This window comes from Pogoniulus pusillus, chromosome Z (assembly GCF_015220805.1).
Source record: "Pogoniulus pusillus isolate bPogPus1 chromosome Z, bPogPus1.pri, whole genome shotgun sequence".
Lineage (NCBI taxonomy): Eukaryota > Metazoa > Chordata > Aves > Piciformes > Lybiidae > Pogoniulus > Pogoniulus pusillus.
Window position 1 is genome coordinate 71,166,955 of NC_087309.1, and position 23,876 is coordinate 71,190,830.

Here is a 23,876-nt window from a genome sequence, read left to right on the forward strand (position 1 = left end):
AGGCCTGCACTAAGGACAAGACGGGAAACATCAGAGCACTTTTGGAGCAGCCCTGGAGATTGACCTAAGGGAACAGCACAGACAAAGATAATAGGGCCTGCTTCTAGACTATAGTTTTAATACTTCTGAAAATTGACATAATAATGCCCATTCAGTAGCTGGAATCTCAAATGGTTTGATCTAAATGCAGCCATTTTATTGTGTATATGACAAAACTACAAACTGCTGCTCTGAGAAGGTTAGACAGGGTGAAATTATACTAATGGCATGTCCCCAACCTTGAAGAGGGTTAGAATTTTTAATATGATCATTTAAAAGAATAATACTGCTCTCAGCAAACCTTTCTATTCAAAATGAATTACTTTGCTGGCACCTGACTGACAAAGATGTTTTTTAGTATCGGACACAACACACAGTACACAAGGACGTGTATTTTCTCACTGGAGAGCAACATATTATTGCCTGCATTGCTGTTTTGTAACATCACAACCTAAATGGCTTTTATGTTCTGGGAAAAAAAAATTTTAAAAAAAGAGAAGAAAGAAAAGCTTTTGAAGAAAAAAATAATTTCCCAATAACCCATTAACTACAGAGGTCATTGTGGCAGAATGAATGGGACTAGAAATCCACTAAAAGCTGCTGTATAAGGTACATTGAGACTGACAAGCCTTTCACCAAGTAGCTACAAATGGGACTAATGGTTTAAACTTGTTAGCCATTGTCAGAACCTCTGATTCTTAAGTCAGCTATAGAAGCTATGGCAGAAATCAATAAGGCACAGCTTACACAGTGAGCTGCTAGACCATATAGTTTTCATGAATTACTCAGCTCCTCCTAGTCTGAAAGCTGAAAGCAGGCAACTGAATCTTCAGTAAAAATGGACAATGCTACCCTGGGGCAATTGATTCTTCTAACACTTTGGGCAGTGAGGATGATAAGAAGAGAGGGAAGAGGTCCAGCATGAGAGGTTACAAACTGAACTTCCATGCTGGTGAAGTTTGTACTGTGTTTTTACCCGTGAAGCAAATATGGGCACAATTATCATAAAGTCCCACAAGGCATGGCAGTACTGGCTATGTATGAACAGTTTGATATAGCTGACCAGTGTCAAGGTCAGTCATATGAGGTTTAACAACACTAAGTGCTGGGTCCTTCGCTTGGGTAGCAACAACCCCAGGCAATGCTACAGGCTTGTGGCAGTGTGGCTGGAAAGTTGCCTGGTGGAAAAAGGACCTAGGGGTGCTGGTAAGCAGCCAGCTAAAAATGAGCCAACAGTGTGCTCAGGTGGCTAAGAAGGCCAACAGCATCCTGGCATGCATCACAAATAGTGTAGCCAGCAGGCGCAGAGAAGTGATTGTGCCCCTGCGCCTTGAATACTGTATTCAGTCTTGGGATCCTCACTACAAAGAAAACACTGAGTTGCTGGAGCGTTCCTAGAGAAGGGCAATGAAGGTGGTGAAGAGCCTGGAGAATGAGGAACTGTGATTATTTAGTCTGGAGAAGACAGAGGCTGAGAAGAGACCTTATTGATCTTTACAACTATCTGAAAAGAGGTTGTAGGAAGGTGGAGACCAGTCTCTTTTCCCAAGTAAGTAGTGATAGGACAAGAAGAAATGCCCTCAAGTTGCATCAGTGGAGGTTTATATTGGATATTAGGAAAAAATTCTTTACTGACAAAGTGGTCAGGCATTGGAACAGGCTGCCTAAGGAGGTGATGGAGTCACTGACCATGGAGGTGTTCAAAAAACATGTAGACATTACTTGTTGGGACCTGATTTAGTAGTCATGGTGGTGCTGGGTTGGCAGTTGGTCTTGAGATCTTACAGGTTTTTTCTAACCTTAATATTTTCTGTATTAAGCTACTGCTGATCCAAGTAGAGATATCCCCTAAGGCTGTTATTCTGAAACTCTTGGGAAAATCCCCTCCTGTTGGCACATTTTGAAACATTCTTATTGTATTGATCAGCTGTTTTGTGATGGAGATCTACAAGGCTTCAATTAAATGAAACAAGTTTTCATAACAGCTATAGATGAGCTGCAAATTGTTAGTGAGCCGTGAAAGAAAAATGTTGCTACTTGCATGTCAAGAATCTATGAAAGACCCTTGCTTTTGTTAGACCTGGTGTTCTTCCTGCCATCACAATTAGTTGTAGCTTCCATTTCTTTGCCATGTTGAAGAATGAGCTGGTATGCATGCTATGACTCTGGTGATGTTCTGAAAAGACAGCTGTTATTTGTTAAGACACTGATCTCTCTACTGCTCTGCAGCTTCCACCCCCTCAAATCCCCAAGAGGTTTAATAATGCACTACATGCCAGCTAACTAAGCAAAATTTAGTGCTATATCCTTGCCCCACTTGCTTCATTTCACTTCTGCTTCATTCCTCCAAGACAATGAAAAAGGGTTCGCACAGTGTATTTAATTATTATTTTATACCCGTGTTTGAGGGAGGACCAGTTCCAGAATTATAAACAGTGTGTTGGCCAATGCACTCCACTGTTTAAGGGAAAATTCAAACTGAAGACAATTTTCTCATTCTAAAAGTGAATGAAAAAAACATGCCATCCCAGGTCTAGGCTCAGATTTTAGTAGTAGAATTTCCAGTCCCAGACCAATAATGAGCATATGCTTTCTTTTCCATCTTCCTTTTTCCTTTCCCTCCTTGCCTTGCCTTGCCTTGCCTTGCCTTGCCTTGCCTTGCCTTGCCTTGCCTTGCCTTGCCTTGCCTTGCCTTGCCTTGCCTTGCCTTGCCCCTTGCCCCTTTTCCTTCCCTTTCTCCCCTTCCCCTTTCCCCTTTCTCCCTGTGGTGGTTCAGGTGTTACCCGTCCCCCCACACTTTAGAAGTCACTCAGACTAGACTCAGCCAGCTCTGGGAATATATATGAAGCTATTTATTTACAGCAGCACAATATACAAGCAGATATTTGCAGTATATACAGTTATATACAGAGATATACAAGGTAAAAATAATACAGAAGCACAACTCCCCTCCCAGAAACCTGAGTCCCCAGGAGGGGCTCTCAACCACCCCTGCACCTTCCCCCTGCCCCTCTCAATCTTACCCCAGTCCTAAGGAAGAATAGAGGTTCAGCCAAGAGGTTAAGGAGCAAAGTTAGTGGCAGATGAGGTTAGGGAGACGCAGCTCAACCAGAGCCCAGCCTGAAAGTGCAGACAAAGATGATGAAAATGTGATCTAATGTTTTCCCTTCTTGTTTCCATACCTCTCAGCAAGACTGTGAGGGGAGTAGACATCACCATTGTTTTCCTTTCAGAGCCTATGATCTAATTTTTCTCACCAAAACATCCTACCCTGCTTCAAACTAGCACACCCCCTTTCCCTTCCCTTCCCTTCCCTTCCCTTCCCTTCCCTTCCCTTCCCTTCCCTTCCCTTCCCTTCCCTTCCCTTCCCTTCCCTTCCCTTCCCTTCCCTTCCCTTCCCTTCCCTTCCCTTCCCTTCCCTTCCCTTCCCTTCCCTTCCCTTCCCTTCCCTTCCCTTCCCTTCCCTTCCCTTCCCTTCCCTTCCCTTCCCTTCCCTTCCCTTCCCTTCCCTTCCCTTCCCTTCCCTTCCCTTCCCTTCCCTTCCCTTCCCTTCCCTTCCCTTCCCTTCCCTTCCCTTCCCTTCCCTTCCCTTCCCTTCCCTTCCCTTCTCTGCTAGTTTGAAGCAAGCTGGAATGTTTTGGTAACAGAACTAGATAACGGGCAGTGAAATGAAAAACAATTGATGTCAACTTCTCTCACAGTCTCGCTGAGAACTCTGGGAAGAAGAAAGACTTTTTCTCCATTTTGTCTCTCACTCTTGCTTTTGCCTTAGACCTGGTCACATCTCATTAACCCTGCTCCTACTAACCTTGCTCCCTAACCTCTTGGCTGCACCTCTCTTCTTCCTGAGAACTGGGGTAAGGTTGAGAGGGCCGGGGGGAGGTGTTGGGGTGGTTTGAGAGCCCCTCCTGGGGACTCAGGTTTCTGGGAGGGGAGTTGTGCTTTCATATTGTTTATCCTTTGTATATTTCTGTATATAATTGTATATAACTGTATATATTGTAAATAGCTGCTTGTAAATTTTGCTAGCTGTAAATAAATTGCTTCATCTATATTCCCAGGGTCCCTCTGAGTTAGCTGGGGCAAATTCAAAAGTGTGGGGGGGCGGGGTAACCCCCAAACCATCACATTTTTAAAAAGGGGGGGAAGGGCTGCGCTGCTCACACCCCCAGGCCGGGCCCGCTCCGCCGCCCGCGCCGCTCAGGTGAGCGCCCGCCCCACGTTGGGCGCCAATTAAAAATGTGATGGTTTGGGGGTTACCCCGCCCCCCCACACTTTTGAATTTGCCCCAGCTAACTCAGAGGGACCCTGGGAATATAGATGAAGCAATTTATTTACAGCTAGCAAAATTTACAAGCAGCTATTTACAATATATACAGTTATATACAATTATATACAGAAATATACAAAGGATAAACAATATGAAAGCACAACTCCCCTCCCAGAAACCTGAGTCCCCAGGAGGGGCTCTCAAACCACCCCAACACCTCCCCCCGGCCCTCTCAACCTTACCCCAGTTCTCAGGAAGAAGAGAGGTGCAGCCAAGAGGTTAGGGAGCAAGGTTAGTAGGAGCAGGGTTAATGAGATGTGACCAGGTCTAAGGCAAAAGCAAGAGTGAGAGACAAAATGGAGAAAAAGTCTTTCTTCTTCCCAGAGTTCTCAGCGAGACTGTGAGAGAAGTTGACATCAATTGTTTTTCATTTCACTGCCCGTTATCTAGTTCTGTTACCAAAACATTCCAGCTTGCTTCAAACTAGCACAATAAAACAATGACAAGGTAACCACTGGGAATCAAACTCATGGACCTCATGAGCCTGACGATATTCCTTTGGGAACAGGTCTCATGAAGAAGCTGATTAAGCTTGCTCCTTCATCCTATGCTAACATCTTGGCCAGTAAGTTTCTAGCAAGGAGTGATAATGGAAGATCTTTCACTGTTGGTGAATTCACTGATCAGCTCAGGCAGATAGAGGATAGCTTGTCACATTCTGGTATAATCTGTGCCATTAAGACTATGACTACAGAGATGAAGGATAGTATTGAGAATGGTATTAGAAATGGCATGAAAGAACTGAAGGAGGATCTCAAAAACATTACTAATTTGGTAAAGGATACCGTTCCTGCATCATCTGAATGGGTGCATGTTTCTGCAGTCAGGAACAGACGCCCACCTCCTGCAAGGCAATTCCAGCCCAGGAGGAGACAAATTCCACCCAGACAGCAGCAATCACGTGCGTCACTGTGGATACTTCTGCGTGACACATACGGGGAGAACATGAACAAATGGGATGGTAAACCTACTTCAGCTCTTTCAAAGAGGGTCAGGGAACTGCAGAGTGGCAGAAACAGAGGCAGCAATGCCAGAAAAGTAGCTGTCACTTCTTCAGCTCCCGAGAGCAACTGCAATTGTTCCAACAGTTGCAATTCCTCTCACAACAACACCAATCACTGTGTACACCCTACATGCCATGTTCAGCATTAGGGGTGCCCTGCCTCCAGCCAGGAGGAGGAAAGGGATAGTGGAGAAAACCGAATCTATTGGAATGTATTCATTAGGTGGCCTGGCAGTTCAAGAGTTCGGAAATACAGGGCTTTAGTTGACACAGGTGCTCAGTGTACTTCATTGCCATCTAATTGTAAAGGGACAGAGTCCATTTCTATCTTTGGAATCACTGGTGGATCTCAAGAGTTAACTAAGATACAGGCTGAGATCAGTTTAACTGGTAAAGAGTGGAAGACACATACCATTGTAACTGGTCCTGATGCGCCTTGCATTCTGGGAATTGACTTTTTGAGACAAGGTTGTTTCAAAGATCCTAAGGGTCATAAATGGGCTTTTGGAATAGCATCTGTAGAGATTGAGGATGATAAATTGAAATTGTCCATTAGACCTGAACTTTCTGATGAATCTGCAGTTGTGGGACATCATGACATAGAGGACCTGGAAGTGCCAATTGCAACTCAAACTGTTCATCATAGGCAGTACAGAACTAACCGTGACTCTTTGTTGCCCATTCATCAGCTGATTCGTCAACTGGAGAGTCAGGCTGTCATCGAGAAAGCTCATTCACCTTTCAACAGTCCCATCTGGCCTGTGCGTAAACCTACGGGCGACTGGAGACTGACAGTTGACTTTCGTGCCCTCAACGAGGTGACTCCACCCATGAGCGCAGCTGTGCCGGACATGCTGGAACTCCAGTACGAGCTGGAATCGAAGGAGGCTAAGTGGTATGCAACCATAGACATTGCTAATGCTTTCTTCTCTATTCCCATAGCAAAGGAGTGCAGGCCTCAGTTTGCATTCACCTGGAGAGGAATCCAGTATCAGTTCAACCGTTTGCCTCAGGAGTGGAAACACAGCTCAACCATCTGTCACTCAGTCATCCACAATGCACTGGAGAAAGGTAAAGCTCCAGAGCACATCCAGTACATCGACGACATCATTGTGTGGGGCCAAACTGCTGAGGAAGTCTTCGAGAAAGGTAACAAAATCATTGACATTCTGTTGCAAGCAGGTTTTGCCATTAAGAGAGACAAGGTCAAAGGACCTGCCAAAGAAATTCAGTTTCTGGGAGTGCGGTGGCAGGATGGTCGCCGTTACATTCCTCAGGATGTGATCAACAAAGTCTCTACCATGGCTGTTCCCACCAGTAAGAAGGACACACTTTCTTTTCTTGGTGTGGTGGGATTTTGGAGACTACACATTCCTGGTTTCAGTCAGATTGTCAAACCTCTGCATGATGTGACTCGTAAGAGAAACAATTTCGAGTGGGGACCTGAACAACAAGCAGCCTTTGATCAAATCAAACGAGAAGTAGTCCATGCAGTGGGTTTGGGACCTGTGAGATCTGGTCCGGACATTAAAAACATTCTGTACACGGCTGCCAGTGACAATGGTCCAACTTGGAGTCTTTGGCAGAGAGCTCCAAATGAGACACGTAGTCGTCCACTTGGTTTCTGGGGACGTTGTTACAGAGGTTCAGAGACAAATTACACTGCAACTGAGAAAGAGATTCTAGCAGCCTATGAGGGAGTGAAAGCAGCTTCTGAAGTGATTGGAACTGAGTCACAATTGCTTTTAGCTCCTAGACTGCCAGTTCTTAACTGGATGTTCAAGGGCAAAGGTTCATCACCACATCATGCCACAGATGCAACCTGGTCTAAATGGATGGCTTTGATAACCCAGCGAGCACGAATGGGTAATCTTGACCGACCTGGTCTGGTGGAGGTGATCACCAACTGGCCGGAAGGCACAGACTGTTCCAAACCTCCAGAGGAGAAAATAACTCGTGCTGAGGAAGCTCCTCCCTATGGTGATCTCTCTGATCAGGAAAAGAACTATGCTTTATTCACAGACGGTTCCTGTCGTCTTGTTGGGAACAAGCGAAGATGGAAGTCAGCGGTTTGGAGTCCAACCAGGAGAGTTACCGAAACGAAAGATGGCGAAGGAGAATCCAGTCAGTTCGCTGAGGTAAAAGCTGTTCAACTTGCTCTTGATGTGGCTGAACGTGAGAATTGGCCTATCCTTTACCTCTACACCGACTCGTGGATGGTAGCCAATGCTCTATGGGGTTGGCTAAAGGACTGGAAGAAGAATGGTTGGCAGAGGAAAGGAAAGCCTATTTGGTGTGCTGATCTATGGCAGGACATTGATGCACGGCTGGAGAGAACTCCAGTGAAGGTGCGACACGTAGATGCACACATGCCTAAGAGCAGAGCAACTGAGGAACATCAACATAACCAGAAGGCAGACCAAACTGCTAAGATTACTCAAGTTGATACCAACTCTGATCTTGACATTGACCTTGATTGGAAACACCGAGGTGAACTGTTCTTAGCTCGGTGGGCCCATGACTCATCTGGACATCAAGGCAGAGATGGAACATACCGATGGGCTCGCGATAGGTCAATTGACTTGTCCATGGACGCTATCACCCAAGTCATCTATGACTGTGACATTTGTGCTGCTATTAAGCAGGCTAAGCGAATCAAGCCCTTATGGTATGGTGAGAGATGGTCAAAGTACAAGTATGGTGAAGCCTGGCAGATTGACTACATCACTTTACCTAGATCTCGTTCTGGCAAGCAGTATGTGCTAACGATGGTAGAAGCCAGCACTGGATGGTTGGAAACCTATCCAGTTCCACATGCTACTGCACATAACACCATTGTTGGTTTGGAGAGACAGATCTTGTGGAGACATGGAACTCCAGAGAGAATTGAGTCAGACAATGGTACTCATTTCAAGAATAATCTTGTGAAAAACTGGGCCAAAGAGCATGGTATTGAATGGATCTATCACATACCCTACTATGCACCAGCTTCAGGGAAGGTTGAGCGCTACAACGGTTTGCTGAAAACCACCCTAAAAGCCATGGGGGGTGGAACTCTGAAAAACTGGGACAAACATTTAGCACAAGCTACTTGGTTGGTAAATAGTAGAGGTTCAGTAAACAGAGCAGGACCTGCACAATCAGATTTGGTCCAAACAGTAGACGGTGATAAAGTTCCTGTTGTACGTGAAAAGAATCTGTTAGGGAAAACTGTTTGGGTATTTTCTCCTTCGGGCGAAGGGAAACCTGTCTGAGGGGTGGTATCTGCTGAAGGTCCTGGTCATACATACTGGGTAATGCAGGAGAATGGTGAAATCCAGTGTATTCCACAGAGAAATTTAACCTTAGCTGAGAGAGTTTAAATACAAGCTGTTAGGAGTTTTCTGTTCTAGGTAACATCGGCGCCCAACACTGAGAGAATCTACAATAGAATCTACAGTACGTGAGCACGAACCCAACATCACCTGGGAGTCCCTGTTCTGAGCTTTTGAATCACCTACATCTGATTGAAGTGTGAACTGAACTTGTATATATTGTTTTAGTGTAAATATTGGTTTAGATTAGATTGGATAATTCTCAGCGATACTTTGAGTGAAGTAGACAAGGGGTGGATTGTGCTAGTTTGAAGCAAGCTGGAATGTTTTGGTAACAGAACTAGATAACGGGCAGTGAAATGAAAAACAATTGATGTCAACTTCTCTCACAGTCTCGCTGAGAACTCTGGGAAGAAGAAAGACTTTTTCTCCATTTTGTCTCTCACTCTTGCTTTTGCCTTAGACCTGGTCACATCTCATTAACCCTGCTCCTACTAACCTTGCTCCCTAACCTCTTGGCTGCACCTCTCTTCTTCCTGAGAACTGGGGTAAGGTTGAGAGGGCCGGGGGGAGGTGTTGGGGTGGTTTGAGAGCCCCTCCTGGGGACTCAGGTTTCTGGGAGGGGAGTTGTGCTTTCATATTGTTTATCCTTTGTATATTTCTGTATATAATTGTATATAACTGTATATATTGTAAATAGCTGCTTGTAAATTTTGCTAGCTGTAAATAAATTGCTTCATCTATATTCCCAGGGTCCCTCTGAGTTAGCTGGGGCAAATTCAAAAGTGTGGGGGGGCGGGGTAACCCCCAAACCATCACACCTTCCCTTCCCTTCCCTTCCCTTCCCTTCCCTTCCCTTCCCTTCCCTTCCCTTCCCTTCCCTTCCCTTCCCTTCCCTTCCCTTCCCTTCCCTTCCCTTCCCTTCCCTTCCCTTCCCTTCCCTTCCCTTCCCTTCCCTTCCCTTCCCTTCCCTTCCCTTCCCTTCCCTTCCCTTCCCTTCCCTTCCCTTCCCTTCCCTTCCCTTCCCTTCCCTTCCCTTCCCTTCCCTTCCCTTCCCTTCCCTTCCCTTCCCTTCCCTTCCCTTCCCTTCCCTTCCCATGGTGCAATGGTGCACAGGTAAATAATGTCAGGCATGTGAATTGGTTGCTGCTGTTGTTAGTCCTCTTTTACAAGCAACGCATTTCATCCAGGTTCTCACTGCTCTGAAAATGAATTACTGTTACAGCTGCTTGATTGCTCATAGAGAAACAGAAGATGACATTCTGCTTGCTAAATGATACAATAGTAAACATCTGGTGTGGTTAGAGAATGCTGTAGAGAGTGTTTCAATCAGATATTGTGGCTTGTTTCAGTTCTTAACAGGCTGTGCATAACATTACTAAGTTTTTCAAATTCCTTATACACCTTGGAGAAAAACAGCTAAGTCAGCATTATCACACATGATTTGGAATGGGCTTTTGTTGTACTAAACACCAGAACCAAACAGGTGGCATTATTGTTACATGCCAACATGTAACAATAAACCCTATACAGCAATTTCTTGTTTGTGACTGATCATGGTATGATCACACTTCAAGACATTGATGGTGTCCATAAGCAGAAAGCTTTCTGAAAGAAGTCTTCAGTTGTTTGTTTGTGGTTTCTCTTTTCTTTTCTTTTCTTTTCTTTTCTTTTCTTTTCTTTTCTTTTCTTTTCTTTTCTTTTCTTTTCTTTTCTTTTCTTTTCTTTTCTTTTCTTTTCTTTTCTTTTCTTTTCTTTTCTTTTCTTTTCTTTTCTTTTCTTTTCTTTTCTTTTCCTTTCTTTTCCTTTCTTTCCTTTTTTTTTTTTTTTTTTTTTTTTTTTTTTTTTTTTTTTCCTGGACACATTTATGCTGGAGGAAACTGTACACCTACACAGGACTATGGCAGACTATTAGATCTTAATAAACCTTCTCATTAATTGACTTCACGTGGCTTTCCATTTCTGCAACACATCTACCATGATTTATGAAAAGGTGCCGGCAAGCAAATGGAAGCTGATAGTGGAAATGCTCTTCACATGCAAAAAGTGCTTGTGAGGTCATGTCTCACACAACTCCTTTTGTGTAGAAGCAGCCAACGATAAATACTGGCTAAACTTAAATGAGGTAAATCAATAAATTCACTTTACAAACCCTGTGCCTTCTGCAGACTTTTGCAAACCACAATAAGGAACTTAAAAGCAGGAGAATCAGTGTTAAAAAAATAGAGCACCCATTAAGCAGCAATTTTTGCATTTGTGACTTGGCAGCACTTTGAATGAATACCTAATACATCTTTTGCAGTACTGATGAATAATTTCTCTGAGTGTGTTTTTCTGTAACTTCCATTCTTTCATAAATTTTTCAAAATGTGTAGTAAGCACAACATGAAATCTCCAAAAAATCTATCAAAATTTATCCTTCTTATTCACAGTGACTGACCATTCTGTCCGGTTGCTCTAACTGCCTCGTTCTCATCTCTGCTCCGTGGTTTGTTTTCTGTTGCCACTGGCAATTCACTTTTGTGCTTCATTTGACTTTTTGGCATGAGCTTTGACTGAAGTCTTCTTCAGTCAATGTTTTTTTATATTCTTGTGTGTACCTCATATGTCAGAGTCATGAGTCAAAACTCTGGGTTAACCATTCACAATGTTAGGTGTAAGTGGTAAAGTTATGAGACATGTTTAGTTGTGTTTCTTCTGATGGAAAGACAAACTTATAGATAGGATACAATGGCTTCCAAGAGTAAAGATATTGGAACCTTAGAGAGTGTTATGAAGGAAGTTCTTAGTACAACTATTCCTCTCTATGGGAAACTGTGATGATTTCATATTTTCTGCAGATAGCAGTGGCGTCTGCATTCATTATTACATTCATTAATCCCATCTGTTGTCCTGAAGACTCTGGAAAAAAAATGTGACTGAGGGTGAAGTCCTGAGCTCTGGAAGTAGCTCAGGACTTAGGGAATGGAATACTTAAAATTATCAATAGAACTTTGGGCCTGAGCCTCCATGTACAGCAAGCTTTCTAATTCATGTAGAGCGAGAGCTTCAAGAGACACAAGTCACTCCTTCTTGCTTGGCATGCAGCTGTTATGTTCTAACTGGGTAGAGCTTTGCAAGACCATTGCTGTTTCAAATGCAGTCATCAAAAAAGGATGTCATAAATGTGTGCACTGGTCGTTACTTGGCTCTTGAGGAACAAGCATGGCATTTGAGCTAGCCACAGTGAAAGATTTTTTTTTTGTTTTTTGAGAAGAGGGCAAGTTATGGAACAAGCAGATGATAGATGGGAATACTATGTATTTCACACAATACAAGTCTAAAAGAATAGCAGTGTGTACTTCAGAATAATCTGCTGCATGACATAAAGATTATTTGTCAAATAAAAGAAAAGACTCTTGTTAATGTATTGCTACATAGGTGCACAGCAGTGGTCTCTGGAGACAGGATGTCCCTGGAAGGGTATAGCTAGTACCACATCCTTGAGCAGGTCCAGCAGTGCATTCAAGCAGAAGAGCAGATTATTCCACCTTTGCTAATAGCTGGTATGAATAAAGCAGTACTAAGAACTGTCTCTGGTTGAGTTAATTTCAAAGTTAGTGACTTCCACACACATAAATCAGGATAAAACCCAGCTAATAAGTGTATAAATTTTATAGAAAACCCATGAATGACTAGATTATGAACTTTGCAACAATACAGTAATTCTACATGAGGGACTTGGACTTTGGCTCTTACAGAATAAAAATAAAAATCACCACTACTTCTGTAGCTCATCATAAAAAAAGCTGTCAAAGAAGTACTTTAAAAGGTATTCCTTCAGTCTCAACCACAGTTTAAAGCTCACAACCTGACTGATTCCTTTTTGTTAAAAGACTTGGAAACCTCACATACTTTTGTCAAACAAATTGATTTCACTATTAGTACAATATAAAGAAGACTGGTGTGATCACTATTTTCAAGTCCCCTCAAGTAGTCTTACAAAGATGATGATGTTTTTGTATAAACTGGAATAAAACTTGTGTCCTGGAGTGTGCTCCAAATGTACCCCAGCTTTATATTAATGTAGAAATGTCAAATAAGGATGATATTTACACTTTATTGTTCAAAGCACATCTTTTATTTTGGAAATATTTTAATCTTTTTTATACAATTTATTTTAAAAGAAGAATCCTGAAGACTAGTAATCAGGGTTCAGAGCTGAACAAGAGTGAAGTATTTGCTCTGAGTAGCAAGGTTCTGGTCCGAATTTATCAGTATCTAAAATGTTCTAACAGCACAGTAGTGGCTGATAGACAAGTTGTATAGAAACACTGTGCACTTAGTGAACAAACTTTCCACAGGTTAAAGATAAGTTAAAATTATGAGCCCTATTTCAAATGATTGCTTCATAATAATAAAGAAATTAAGGAGTAATCTGAATTACACAGTGATAAACTACTAGGAAATTAAAATAGTTGGGTCTTACAAGTGTAACATCATTTATGCTCATAACCACTAATGTGATATTCATAAAATATATCTGTTTATTAAGGAAAATATTTCAAAGCCTCTTATCAGAAGCTGATAGATCTAATTCTTCTCCCTTTGCTTGTTTTCTCTCTGACTATACCAAATGTATAATCCCTACTGCTTTGAATATTGATAAACATCGGAGAGGAGGCAGTGGCGGCCAGCTCGGCTCCGGGTGCTCATTCTTCACTGCTCAGCAGACTACTGGTGAGCCGCAATGGAGCTCCTGAGGGCAGGAGGAGGGGCACGAGGCTCGGGCTGCCCACGTGCCTGAGCACAGTGACGTAGCAGGGTGTGGGGTTGCCGCAGAAACCATGTGACAACCAAAGAGGAGGCAGTGCGTGGCTGTGCGGAGAGGAGGCAGCAGAGGGGAGGCAATGGAGGGGAGGCAGTGGCTGCCTGCTCGCTGCTGGCGGGGAGGGTGGGGAAGATGGGGAGGACAGGGTGGTTACCAAAAGACTTGGTTACTGCTTGGACAAACGCTAGTAGAAAACCAGTGGGCACCCAAACAGAGGCCTCACACAAGCATGAAAATCTGGCAGCTGCTTGCAGTGAGCCTGGCACTCAGTATGGAGGATGGCAGGCACAACACCTGTACTGGGTGTGAAATCTGATGAATGTGGTGGCTGAACTAAAGAGGTGGAAAGACTAAGAACTATAAGAAGACTCTGAAAGGGAAATGGACTATTTCCATAATCTAATCCCTACAAAACCTGAACTAGGGTTAACTCCTAGTGGAGCAGGGGGTCTGATATCCTCCCATCAGCAAGTCTCTCAGCCTCTGTGTAGTAACCCGCATGAGCAGGGTCAATGGGAACAGGTCTCCACTCAATGGAACAAATACAAACGGAGCAAGTGCACTACTTTAAGAAGCACACTGCCTACCTACAGTGCACTTGCAAAATAGGTATGAGGCTCTGCAGGAGGAACAGGTCATCAGCAGGGATGAGGTCTCAAAAGGCCCACAAACTGCACCAAAGGCAGGTTGCCTCAGGCCAGCCATCAAAACTGATCCTGGAAAGAAACCTCAAAGGGTCATCAGTATAGGAGGCTTCCTACCAAAGGGAGCAGAGGGCCCGATATGCAGACCGAACCCACTTCTTAGAGAGATCTGTTGCCTCCCTGGTGCCCAGGTAAGGGACATTGTAGGTAAAATCCCCAACCTTGTGAGTCCTTCAGACTATTACCCACTTCTGGTCATTCAGGTGGGTAGTGACGATGCAACGATGAGAGGCTCACAATTAATTAAAGAGACTTCAGGACCTTAGGACAGCTGCTAAAGGGATCAGGAGCTCAAGTTGTGTTCTCCCCTATCCCTCTAACATCAACAATGGATGAAGGAACGTGTATGAAGAGACAGCAGCTCAATTCATGGCTCCGAGGCTGGTGTCATCAACACGAGTTTGGATTCTACAATCACAGCTTGGTTTACAAGGCACCAGATCTGCAAACAACAAATGGGATGCACTTGTCCCAGAGGGGGAAAAGGATCCTGGGGCAGGAATTGGCAGGGCTTATTGATAGATTTGAAAGGGGAAGGGGTGTGGGGCAGCTCGCTGGAGGCAGAGGGATGGAGAGCTAATGAGGGCCCTCAACTTCCTGCCCTGAGGCAAGCCACGGATGATGCATTAGGACAAACTGAGGAAATCAAAGGGAATCGACATAAGAGGACAACAGGGCCAGCCCATCTGAAGTGACTCTATGCAAATGTACCCACGGATACTGAGAGAACTAGCAGATGAAGTTGCTAAACCCCTCTCTCTTCTATTCCAAAAGTCATGGCAGTCTGATGAAGTCCCCACTGACTGGAAAAGAGGAAACATAAATCTCATTTTCAAAAAGGGTAGGAAGGAGGAGCCAGAGAACTCCAGGCCAGTCAGTCTCACCTCTGTGCCTGGTACGATCATGGAGCCAGTCCTCCTGGAGGCACTGCTGAGACAGGAGAATAGTGAAGAGGTGATTTGATACAATCAGCATGGCTTCACCAAGGGCAAATCCTGCCTGACCAACCTGGTGGCCTTCTGTGAACAGGTCACAACATTAATAGATGAGGGGCAAGCAACTGATGTCATTTACCTGGACCTGAGCAAAGCCTCTGACACTGTCCCGCACCACATCCTGGTCTCCAAGCTGGTGACACATGGGTTTGATAGGTGGAGCACTAGATGGATAAAGAACTGGCTTGATGGCCACACCCAGATGTCAATGGCTCCATGGCCAAGCAGAGGCCAGTGACAAGCAGAGTCCCTCAGGGATCGGTCCTGAGACCAGTCTTGTTCAACATCTTTGTTGGTGCCATAGACAGAGGCATTGAGTGCACCCTCAGCAAGTTTATGATGACACCAAGCTTTGTGGTGCAGCAGACACACTGGAAAGCAGAGATGTCATCCAAAGGGACCTGGACAGGCTGGAGAGGTGGGCACAATGTAATCTCATGAGGTTCAACAAGACCAGGTGCAAGATACTGCATCTGGATTGAGGCAATGCCAAGCACAAATGCAGGCTGGGCAGTGACTGGCTGGAGAGCAGCCCTGAGGATAGTGACTTGGGGTTGCTGGTAGACAAGAAGCTCAGCATGAGCCAGCAACGTGCACTTGCAGCCCAGAGGGCCAACCAGATCCTGGGCTGCATCAGGACAAGTGTGGCCAGCAGGTCGAGGGAGGTGATTCTCCCCCTCTACTCTGCTCTGGTGAGACCCCACCTGGAGTACTGCATCCAGTTTTGGAGCCCCCATTACAAGAGGGATGTGGAGATGCTGGATCATGTCCATAGAAGGGCCACTGGATGATCAGAGGGCTGGAGCAACTCTGCTATGAGGACAGACTGAAAGAGTTGGTGCTGTTCAATCTGTAGAAGGGGAGGCTCTGAGATGACCTTCTTGTGGCCTTCCAGTATCTGAAGGGGGCCTACAAAAATGCTGGGGAAGGACTTTTCAGGGTATCAGGTAGTGACAGGACTGGGGGGAATGAAGAAAAGCTGGAGGTGGGGAGATTCAGACTGGATGTGAGGAGGAAGTTTTTTAGCATGAGAGTGGTGAGAGCCTGGACTGGGTTGTCCAGGGTGGTGGTTGAGGCCCCACCCCTGGTGGTGTTTAAGGCCAGGCTGGATGAGGCACTGGCCAGCCTGGTCTAGGGTAGGGTGTCTGTGCCCATGGCAGGGGGATTGGAACTAATGATCCTTGTGGTCTTTTCCAACCCTGACTGATCGTATGATTCTATGATTCTAAGTTCATAGCTAACAACCTACACTGTCAAGCAATGACTTTCATTTAAGCAGAGCATTCATATTCAATTGCATGCAGAGCATAACAACAGGACTGGTCCAGTGCAAGAAGCAGAGAGCACAATTCATTTTAACTTTTGCTGCTAATATTTAGAGATACCCTTTAAAACTTTGCTGTCCACTATGATTTCCTTGCAAGCAAAACCCCCAAATCTTTGTAGTTTAAAATTCCATGACTTTGGTGAAAGAACTGAGAAAGCAGGTATTAAGGATTTCAGGCCTGTCAAAATCTTCCTCCAATAAGAGCGCTTCTGTCATTCACAGTTGGGCATGTTCAAGATTCCTGTGTTACTTGCCTTCATGCTGACAGCTTGAGTGTCTCAGGGGACTATGGGATTTTCTTTCTCCTTTTTTTTTTTTTTTTCTTTTCGAAGTGTTCTGAGTGTCAGGGGGAGCTGAGGAGCAATGGGAAGAAGTGAGAATGAGATGTTTTTTCTGCATTTCAACCACTTTCTGTTGATTTCAAATAAAATATTGGCAATTTGTTAAGCTTTTCCCCCTAACTAATATTTAAAATCTTTCAATTAAGTTTTTATAATGTGTCCAGTGAGTTAAACCACCCCATGATATTAGAAAAATATTACATATATAAATAAAATACATCAAAGCATTAAAAAGCTATTACACAGAACATAAAATGGCAGAATAATGATGGATCCTTCCATGCAGCAAACATATTCAAAAATATTATCTTCCTGGTAATGAAATGCCATCCATTTCATTTTAAGCTAAATAAGTTAGACATATCAGTGGAGTCTGTGCTGACACAGCAGTGAGTTGAAATTGAAAATCTGAAATTATATATATGATTGGACACAGTGTTAAAGTAATTTATAGGAAAAACCGCAAATGTGCTGGGTCTGCACCTTTTGGTGAACTCATTTTAGAGAATCAGATTGAGGAAAACTCTACCATTTCTAATGTGCAGTTAGAATGGCAACTCGCCAGGGCCCCAATATATTCAGTATGGGAGCAGAAAAAATAGAAGATAAAGAAAGAAAGAGGCTAGGGGGACTTGAATCAAATTACAACGATTCTGCATAAGCCATCAAGAAAACGGCATTCGTTTTCATTGCTCTGACCTAATATGATATAGCAGCTGTAGGGACCATATTAGCTATCAAGACAAGTGAGAGATAACGGGAAACATTTAGAGAGGGACATCAAGATAGGGCTAATTTCAGCTTAGCTGCAGATGCTTTGCATGCTTTGCCGTGGAGAGCAAAGTGGCAGCAGGAATCATTATGACAATCATCTGATACCCAAGGTTTAGGCTGAAAGTCAGGTTCTGCTGACTGGAATAAAGCCTCAGTTATACAAACACACTCACTGGCATACACATACAACCTACCCATCAATGACACTGATGACTGAATTATTTTTCTCTCTGTCTTGCCTAAGTATTTTATTCTTCCTGTCTGGCTCATCTCGAGTTAGCAAAAGAAAACTAAAGAAACAGCAAGCATCAGGAAAGGTTTTGTGCAAAGATCACCTTTCTATGCCTTAATTTCAAGTAGATTTTATCTTATTTCTTGCATTTATTTCCTCAATTCATAATGTTTTTCATTTATTTTGGGAGAAGAATTGGATAAAGAGGTAGTAATTTACTATTAATATTTGGATCTAGTCCTAGCATTATTACAGTTATTAACTTATAGCACTAAATATCATTATAGTTATTTATTACCTTTTAATCAGAAATGAAGTAATTAGTGTGGTGTAAAATACAAAGTTAGATGGATGCTATAACAAAACTGCTACTTTCTGAGCAGATCAGACAGACAAGCCATATTCAGATTTTATATTAATCTCTTATTCACACTCCTGCAAATTTCCTAAATTGACCGGAATTTTGAGACTACTATTCTTCTGGTATTCTTCAAACATTATAGCAGTCAAAAAACATAAAAAGAAATGATGGCTGGGACTCTGGAAAATATTTCATCTTGTGAACATCAGGGCCTGGAACACAAACCCTATGAGGAGAGGCTGAGGGAGCTGGGGCTGTTTAGTTTGGAGAAGAGGAGGCTCAGGGGTAATCTTATTACTGTCTACAACTACTTGAAAGGACATTGTAGCCAGGTGGGGGGTGGCCTATTCTCCCAGGCAACCAGCAATAGAACAAGGGAACACAGTCTCAAGTTGCGCTGGGGTAGGTCTAGGCTGGATGTTAGGAGGAAGTTCTTCACAGAGAAAGTGATTTCCCACTGGAATGGGCTGTCCAGGGAGGTGGTGGAGGCACCGTCCCTGGAGGTCTTCAAGAAAAGACTGGATGAGGCACTTAGTGCCATGGTCTAGTTGACTGGATAGGGCTGGGTGCTAGGTTGGACTCGATGATCTTATATGATTCTACACAATCAGTGTATGCTCATTATTTTGGATAGACATTAGTGTTATTTTATTTTTCACAATTATTATCTGAATACTATAATAAGTAAAGGGTGACAATGATTTGCATCTTGTTGATGGAACATTGACAAGATTTGCAGCAGCAACTCACTGCAGTAACTGCTAAAACATACTCTGTTAATCTGAGGACCATGACTGAAGATTTGTTGCCCATACAGAAAGAAGTATGTGTACATTGCAATTACATTTTTGCCATGTTGTCTTCCCTGCACTTGGTTCCTTTGGTGTTGAGCAAATCCATTTCCACTCTCCTGGAGTCCTCCTCCAAAGCAGTGAGTGATAATCAGTAAATATTTCTGCCCTTAGCTATAAATTATGTTCTGCTGCTTAGTTCTTGTGTGATAACTTCACCACTAGCACCACAGTGTGACAGGTTCCCTGTTCACATTGACAAGTGCTGTTAGGACAAGACTTCAGTTCCTGCGACTTAACATCATACTGCCAGCTTGAATTTGGGGTCTTAAGAGAGCTACTTTAAAGTGTTCTTGTGGATTTCCTTCCAGTTTTCTCAGGAAAGATCTAGCTGTGGCACTTATTTTTAAAAGCCCCTCGGAGAATGATATTAGAGGGAAAAGAAAACCTTGCCCCAAATGGCTTATCCTCTAGCATTCCTGGGCTTTTTCTGTCTGCCTCATTAACAAACTTCATGCTCCAAATGGAAAATGATTACACTTTTTAAGTACAAATCTCTACAATGTTTCCCTTGGTCTCCTTGCTCAGCCTTCAGGAGGGCTGATATCTACTCGTGTCTTCTCCTAATTCACAGGACAGCTTTATGGGTAGTTAACTTGTAACACAGAGTTGCATAATAGAAGGACTTCAGCACTTTTCTACTTGTGTCTCTACCACCATCACTGACCAGAACACTTCCACTTCCACTACAGTAACACTTCCTTTAATATTATTGTTAGTGCTAAAGATATTTTGAAGCAAAAAAAAAACCAACCAACCAACCAAAAAACAAACAAACAAACAAACCAACAAAAAAAAACCAACAAACCTGTAAAGAATAAGGATTTAAGGCAATTTCCTCAATTCCTCTTATTTCTGATTACTTTTGTCTTAGAATATTTAAGACTTCTACTAACTGGTACATTTGCTTGTGAAGCTGAAGTTCACAATATCAAGATGGAAACCATTGTTCACAGCAATTCACCTGGATACTTTCACTGAAATGCTTTCTGGATATGTTGTCTGATGTAGTAGGAAGGATTAAAAAAAAAAAAAAAGAGTTTCTTCCAGGTAATTACTTACTAAACCTGATGTCAGAAAGACCTAACTTAATGAATGATTACAAATCTGTAATCAGCATTTTACAGCATGTGTAAATGCCGCCTTACTTGTACAGACAAGACATGGAGGACACCACCAAGAACCTTTGCTATTTACTGATTATCAGATATGTTCTCTGTTGGGAAATGGAAGGTCTTTTATTCCCTCTGTCAGCAAGGTGTTGGATCATGAGTCTTCTAATTTCTTCTGCTATTACTACCATATTCCAGTTGGTCACCAGGCTAAATATAAATAAGATATTTCTTTGGAAGTAATACTTTGTGTACTCACATGTGATGGAAAACAGAAGTTAACACTTGTTTAACAATCAGGGATTTTAATTAAATACTACTCATATCATTACAGTGAATAAGGCTGGTGACTCACAAAATTAGACATTTTGGCAAATTAGTTAACAATGGATGAAACTTCTGAGCATATCTACTCATCAATGGGAAGTTAACGCTATGAAAACTGATGTAAGAAGTGTGCTAAGTGTGCTAAGATGGCCTAGTGCAATCCCATAGTAATGCCTTATCAGGTGAAGAACACAGAGAATTATTGTTGATATATCTAGATATGTAGATAGACTTAAGTGTCCCATAATCATTATTAAGTCAGTTCTTGGCATTAAAGAACTGTTCCATTGGATATTAGTTTTAATTGCACTTTAAGCCAACTAGCACGGTTGTTCAGATTGCAGACAATTATGGCATTGACAGACATTAAATTAAGCTTGTAAATGTGTCCAAGGTATTTTTATATCTGGAGATAAAACATAGATCCTAGTAAATTATTTGGAAGCCCTGAATCAACTACAGACACTTGAGAATTGTAGTTTTATACCTTTTCCTTGCTGCCTATGGAGAATCAAAGTGCTGAGGATTTATGATGACAGGACAAAATGGATATCCTCTGTGAAAAAAAGAGGCATGATGTTAAAGAGCATTCACATCTGGAATGGAATTTTTGTAATGCTAAAAAAATCTCAGTCTGAAACACAGGCAGGTTCTCTTAGGAGCATGGGCTAGAACAGATGTATCTATGCTACTTCGAAGTGAAGCCTGTGTTAATGTCAAAAGAGGCAATACATTGAACTGCTGGAACAACTCCAGAGGAGGGCCATGAATATAGTCAGAGGGCTGGAGCACCTCCGCTGTGGGGATAGGCTATGAGAGTTGGGGCTGTTCAGCCTGGAGAAGAGAAGGCTCTGGAGATGCCTTATAGTAGCCTTCCAGTAACTGTAGGGGGCCTACAAGAAAACCAGGAAAGGACTTTTTACCAGGACATGTTATGATCGGATGAAAGAGAGTGCATTGAATATTGAGGAGGATAGATTTAGACTAGCTATTAGAAAGAAATTGTTTACAGTAAGGGTGATGAGATATTGGAACAGATTGCCCAGGGAGGCTGTGGGTACTCTCTCCCTGGAGGTGTTCAGGCCAGGTTGGATTTGGCCTTGAGAAGCTTGGTCTAGTGGAAGGTATTCCTGCCAGTGGTGAGTGACTGGAACAGGGTCACACAATAACAGAGTCACAGAAACATTCTATTTGGAAAAGATGGCCAGGATCATCAAGTCCAACTGCTATCCCTGATCTACAAAGTTAACTCTTAAACCATGAAAGATGATCTTTAAGGTCTCTTCTAATCCAAGCCATTCTGTGAATCTATTAATACAGGCAGCAGATCCACAGTGAGGCAAAAGAGGAATCTGAGAACTACAGTGAATGACCTGTTCTGGCAAGGTGCTGAGTGCTCAGATCGGATCTAAATTTCTACCACACTTAGGCTTCAACTGCAGGTAAAATTGAGAACGAGTAGTTCTTACAGATGTACTTCCCTACAGTCAGTGCAGAAGTTGTTATTGCTGGGGATAGAGTATATGTAGAGCAGCCAGTGGGGTACTGGTAAATGGTAGGCTGAACATGAGCCAGTAGTGTGCCTAGGTGGCCAGAAGAGCCAATGGCATCCTGGCCTGCATCAGGAACAGTGTGGCCAGTAGGACATGGAAGGTTATTCTTCTCCTGTACTCAGCACTGGTCAGGCCACACCTTGAGTACTGTGTCCAGCTCTGGGCCCTTCAGTTCAAGAGAGATGTTGAGGTATTGGAATGTGTCCAGAGAAGGATGATGAAGCTGGTGAGAGGCCTGGAACACAAACCCTATGAGGAGAGGCTGAGGGAGCTGGGGTTGTTTAGCCTGGAAAAGAGGAGGCTCAGGGGTGACCTCATTGTTGTCTACAATTTCCTGAAAGGAGGTTGTAGCCAGGTGGGGGTTGGTAATTAGATTGTTCATAGAAGTGGATAAGCCTCTTTGCATAAGAGTGGTTGTGAGCATAGGGCCCAGAAAGTGGTTCACTCTTTTTTTGCCCTCTCAGAATGGATCCAGAAATTCAGTTTTACCTAGTTGCAGAGAAATTCAGATTGTGCATTAGTACTGAATTGTTTGGTGGCAACTGAGTTGTGAGCAGGGAATGAATACCAGAATCATGGCTTCTGCTGATTTTTACAGATGCTGGTTATTTGTTTTGTCTGGTTTCCATGCCTGTTTCTAAAAACCTTTATGAAAATCTTCTATCTGGGATATGTTTTTGTTGTCCAGAAATTATGTCAGAGCGAATATTTGGAAGTTCTGTAAAAATGCTGTGTCAGATCCTTTCTCCACTAGACTGACAAATCCACTACTACCGCATTGATTTCAAAGAATTTACTGCAAGTTAGCTCAGGATGTCAGAGCTCTATGAATAGTGTTCAATACAGATACAAATGATGTCATAAGACTCTATCATTTCCCTAATGTAAGTCACAATATATGTGGTGTTTCCCAGTCAGAATTTCTTCTGATGAAGAGTGGCTTCATTAGTGCTGCTGTGCTAACAGGCACATTTGTTCCAGGGGCTCTCAGAACACTGCTCTCATACTGAAGCTACTGTTGCTTCAAAGCTGCATGTGAGATCAGTGATTTGCTACACTTAGCCAAATTAACTGAGTTAATTGGTATTAATATTAAAATAACTAGTAGTAGAGATTCGTGATAATGAGGATGAACATAGACTTTGCTCTGCCAGAAGCTGATGAAATCTTTGGAAATGCCTAGTGACACCTCAAAGAAGGCAAGTCCCTAAATCCATGTGGCAGCCTGTCTTTTGTAACAACAAGTATATCACCAAACAGAATTGCAATTATTGTTTACACCATTTCTATATTTTCCTTCAAAGCTTCTTGTAAGCTTCATATTTCAACCTTTGATAGTGTTGTGGAAGGCCAATAGGCCTAAAATGTCCTGGCATGTCCAGACATGTTCCTGTTATTCCTCTCTTCTGCTGGTGGAGGAAGAAAGGGCAGGAAAGAAAGATAAAGGCCTAGTGCCATTATATCTCTTCCAAAGTGATAAGCACCCAGTTTGTTCTGCCCTAATATGGGTAAAAGCAAGCCCTAGCTCACTTAATATGGTCAAGTTTGGCAAATTGCCACTCTGATTGGGTAAGCTCTATTGCCAAAGAGCCACTAGTCGGGCTGAATTGATAGATGAGCAGATAAACACAACATGCTCTGGCATTGCATATGAGCTCTCTGTCATTGTACCCTGCCATGCTCTGCCTGCTGCATAATAACAAGCCCTGATACCTTGGGCTTATATGCCTGTAACTGCTTTAGTTTACCAGGGATAGGCAATAAGTGCCTTCACATGATAGGATCATTTAACCATTAGCATGT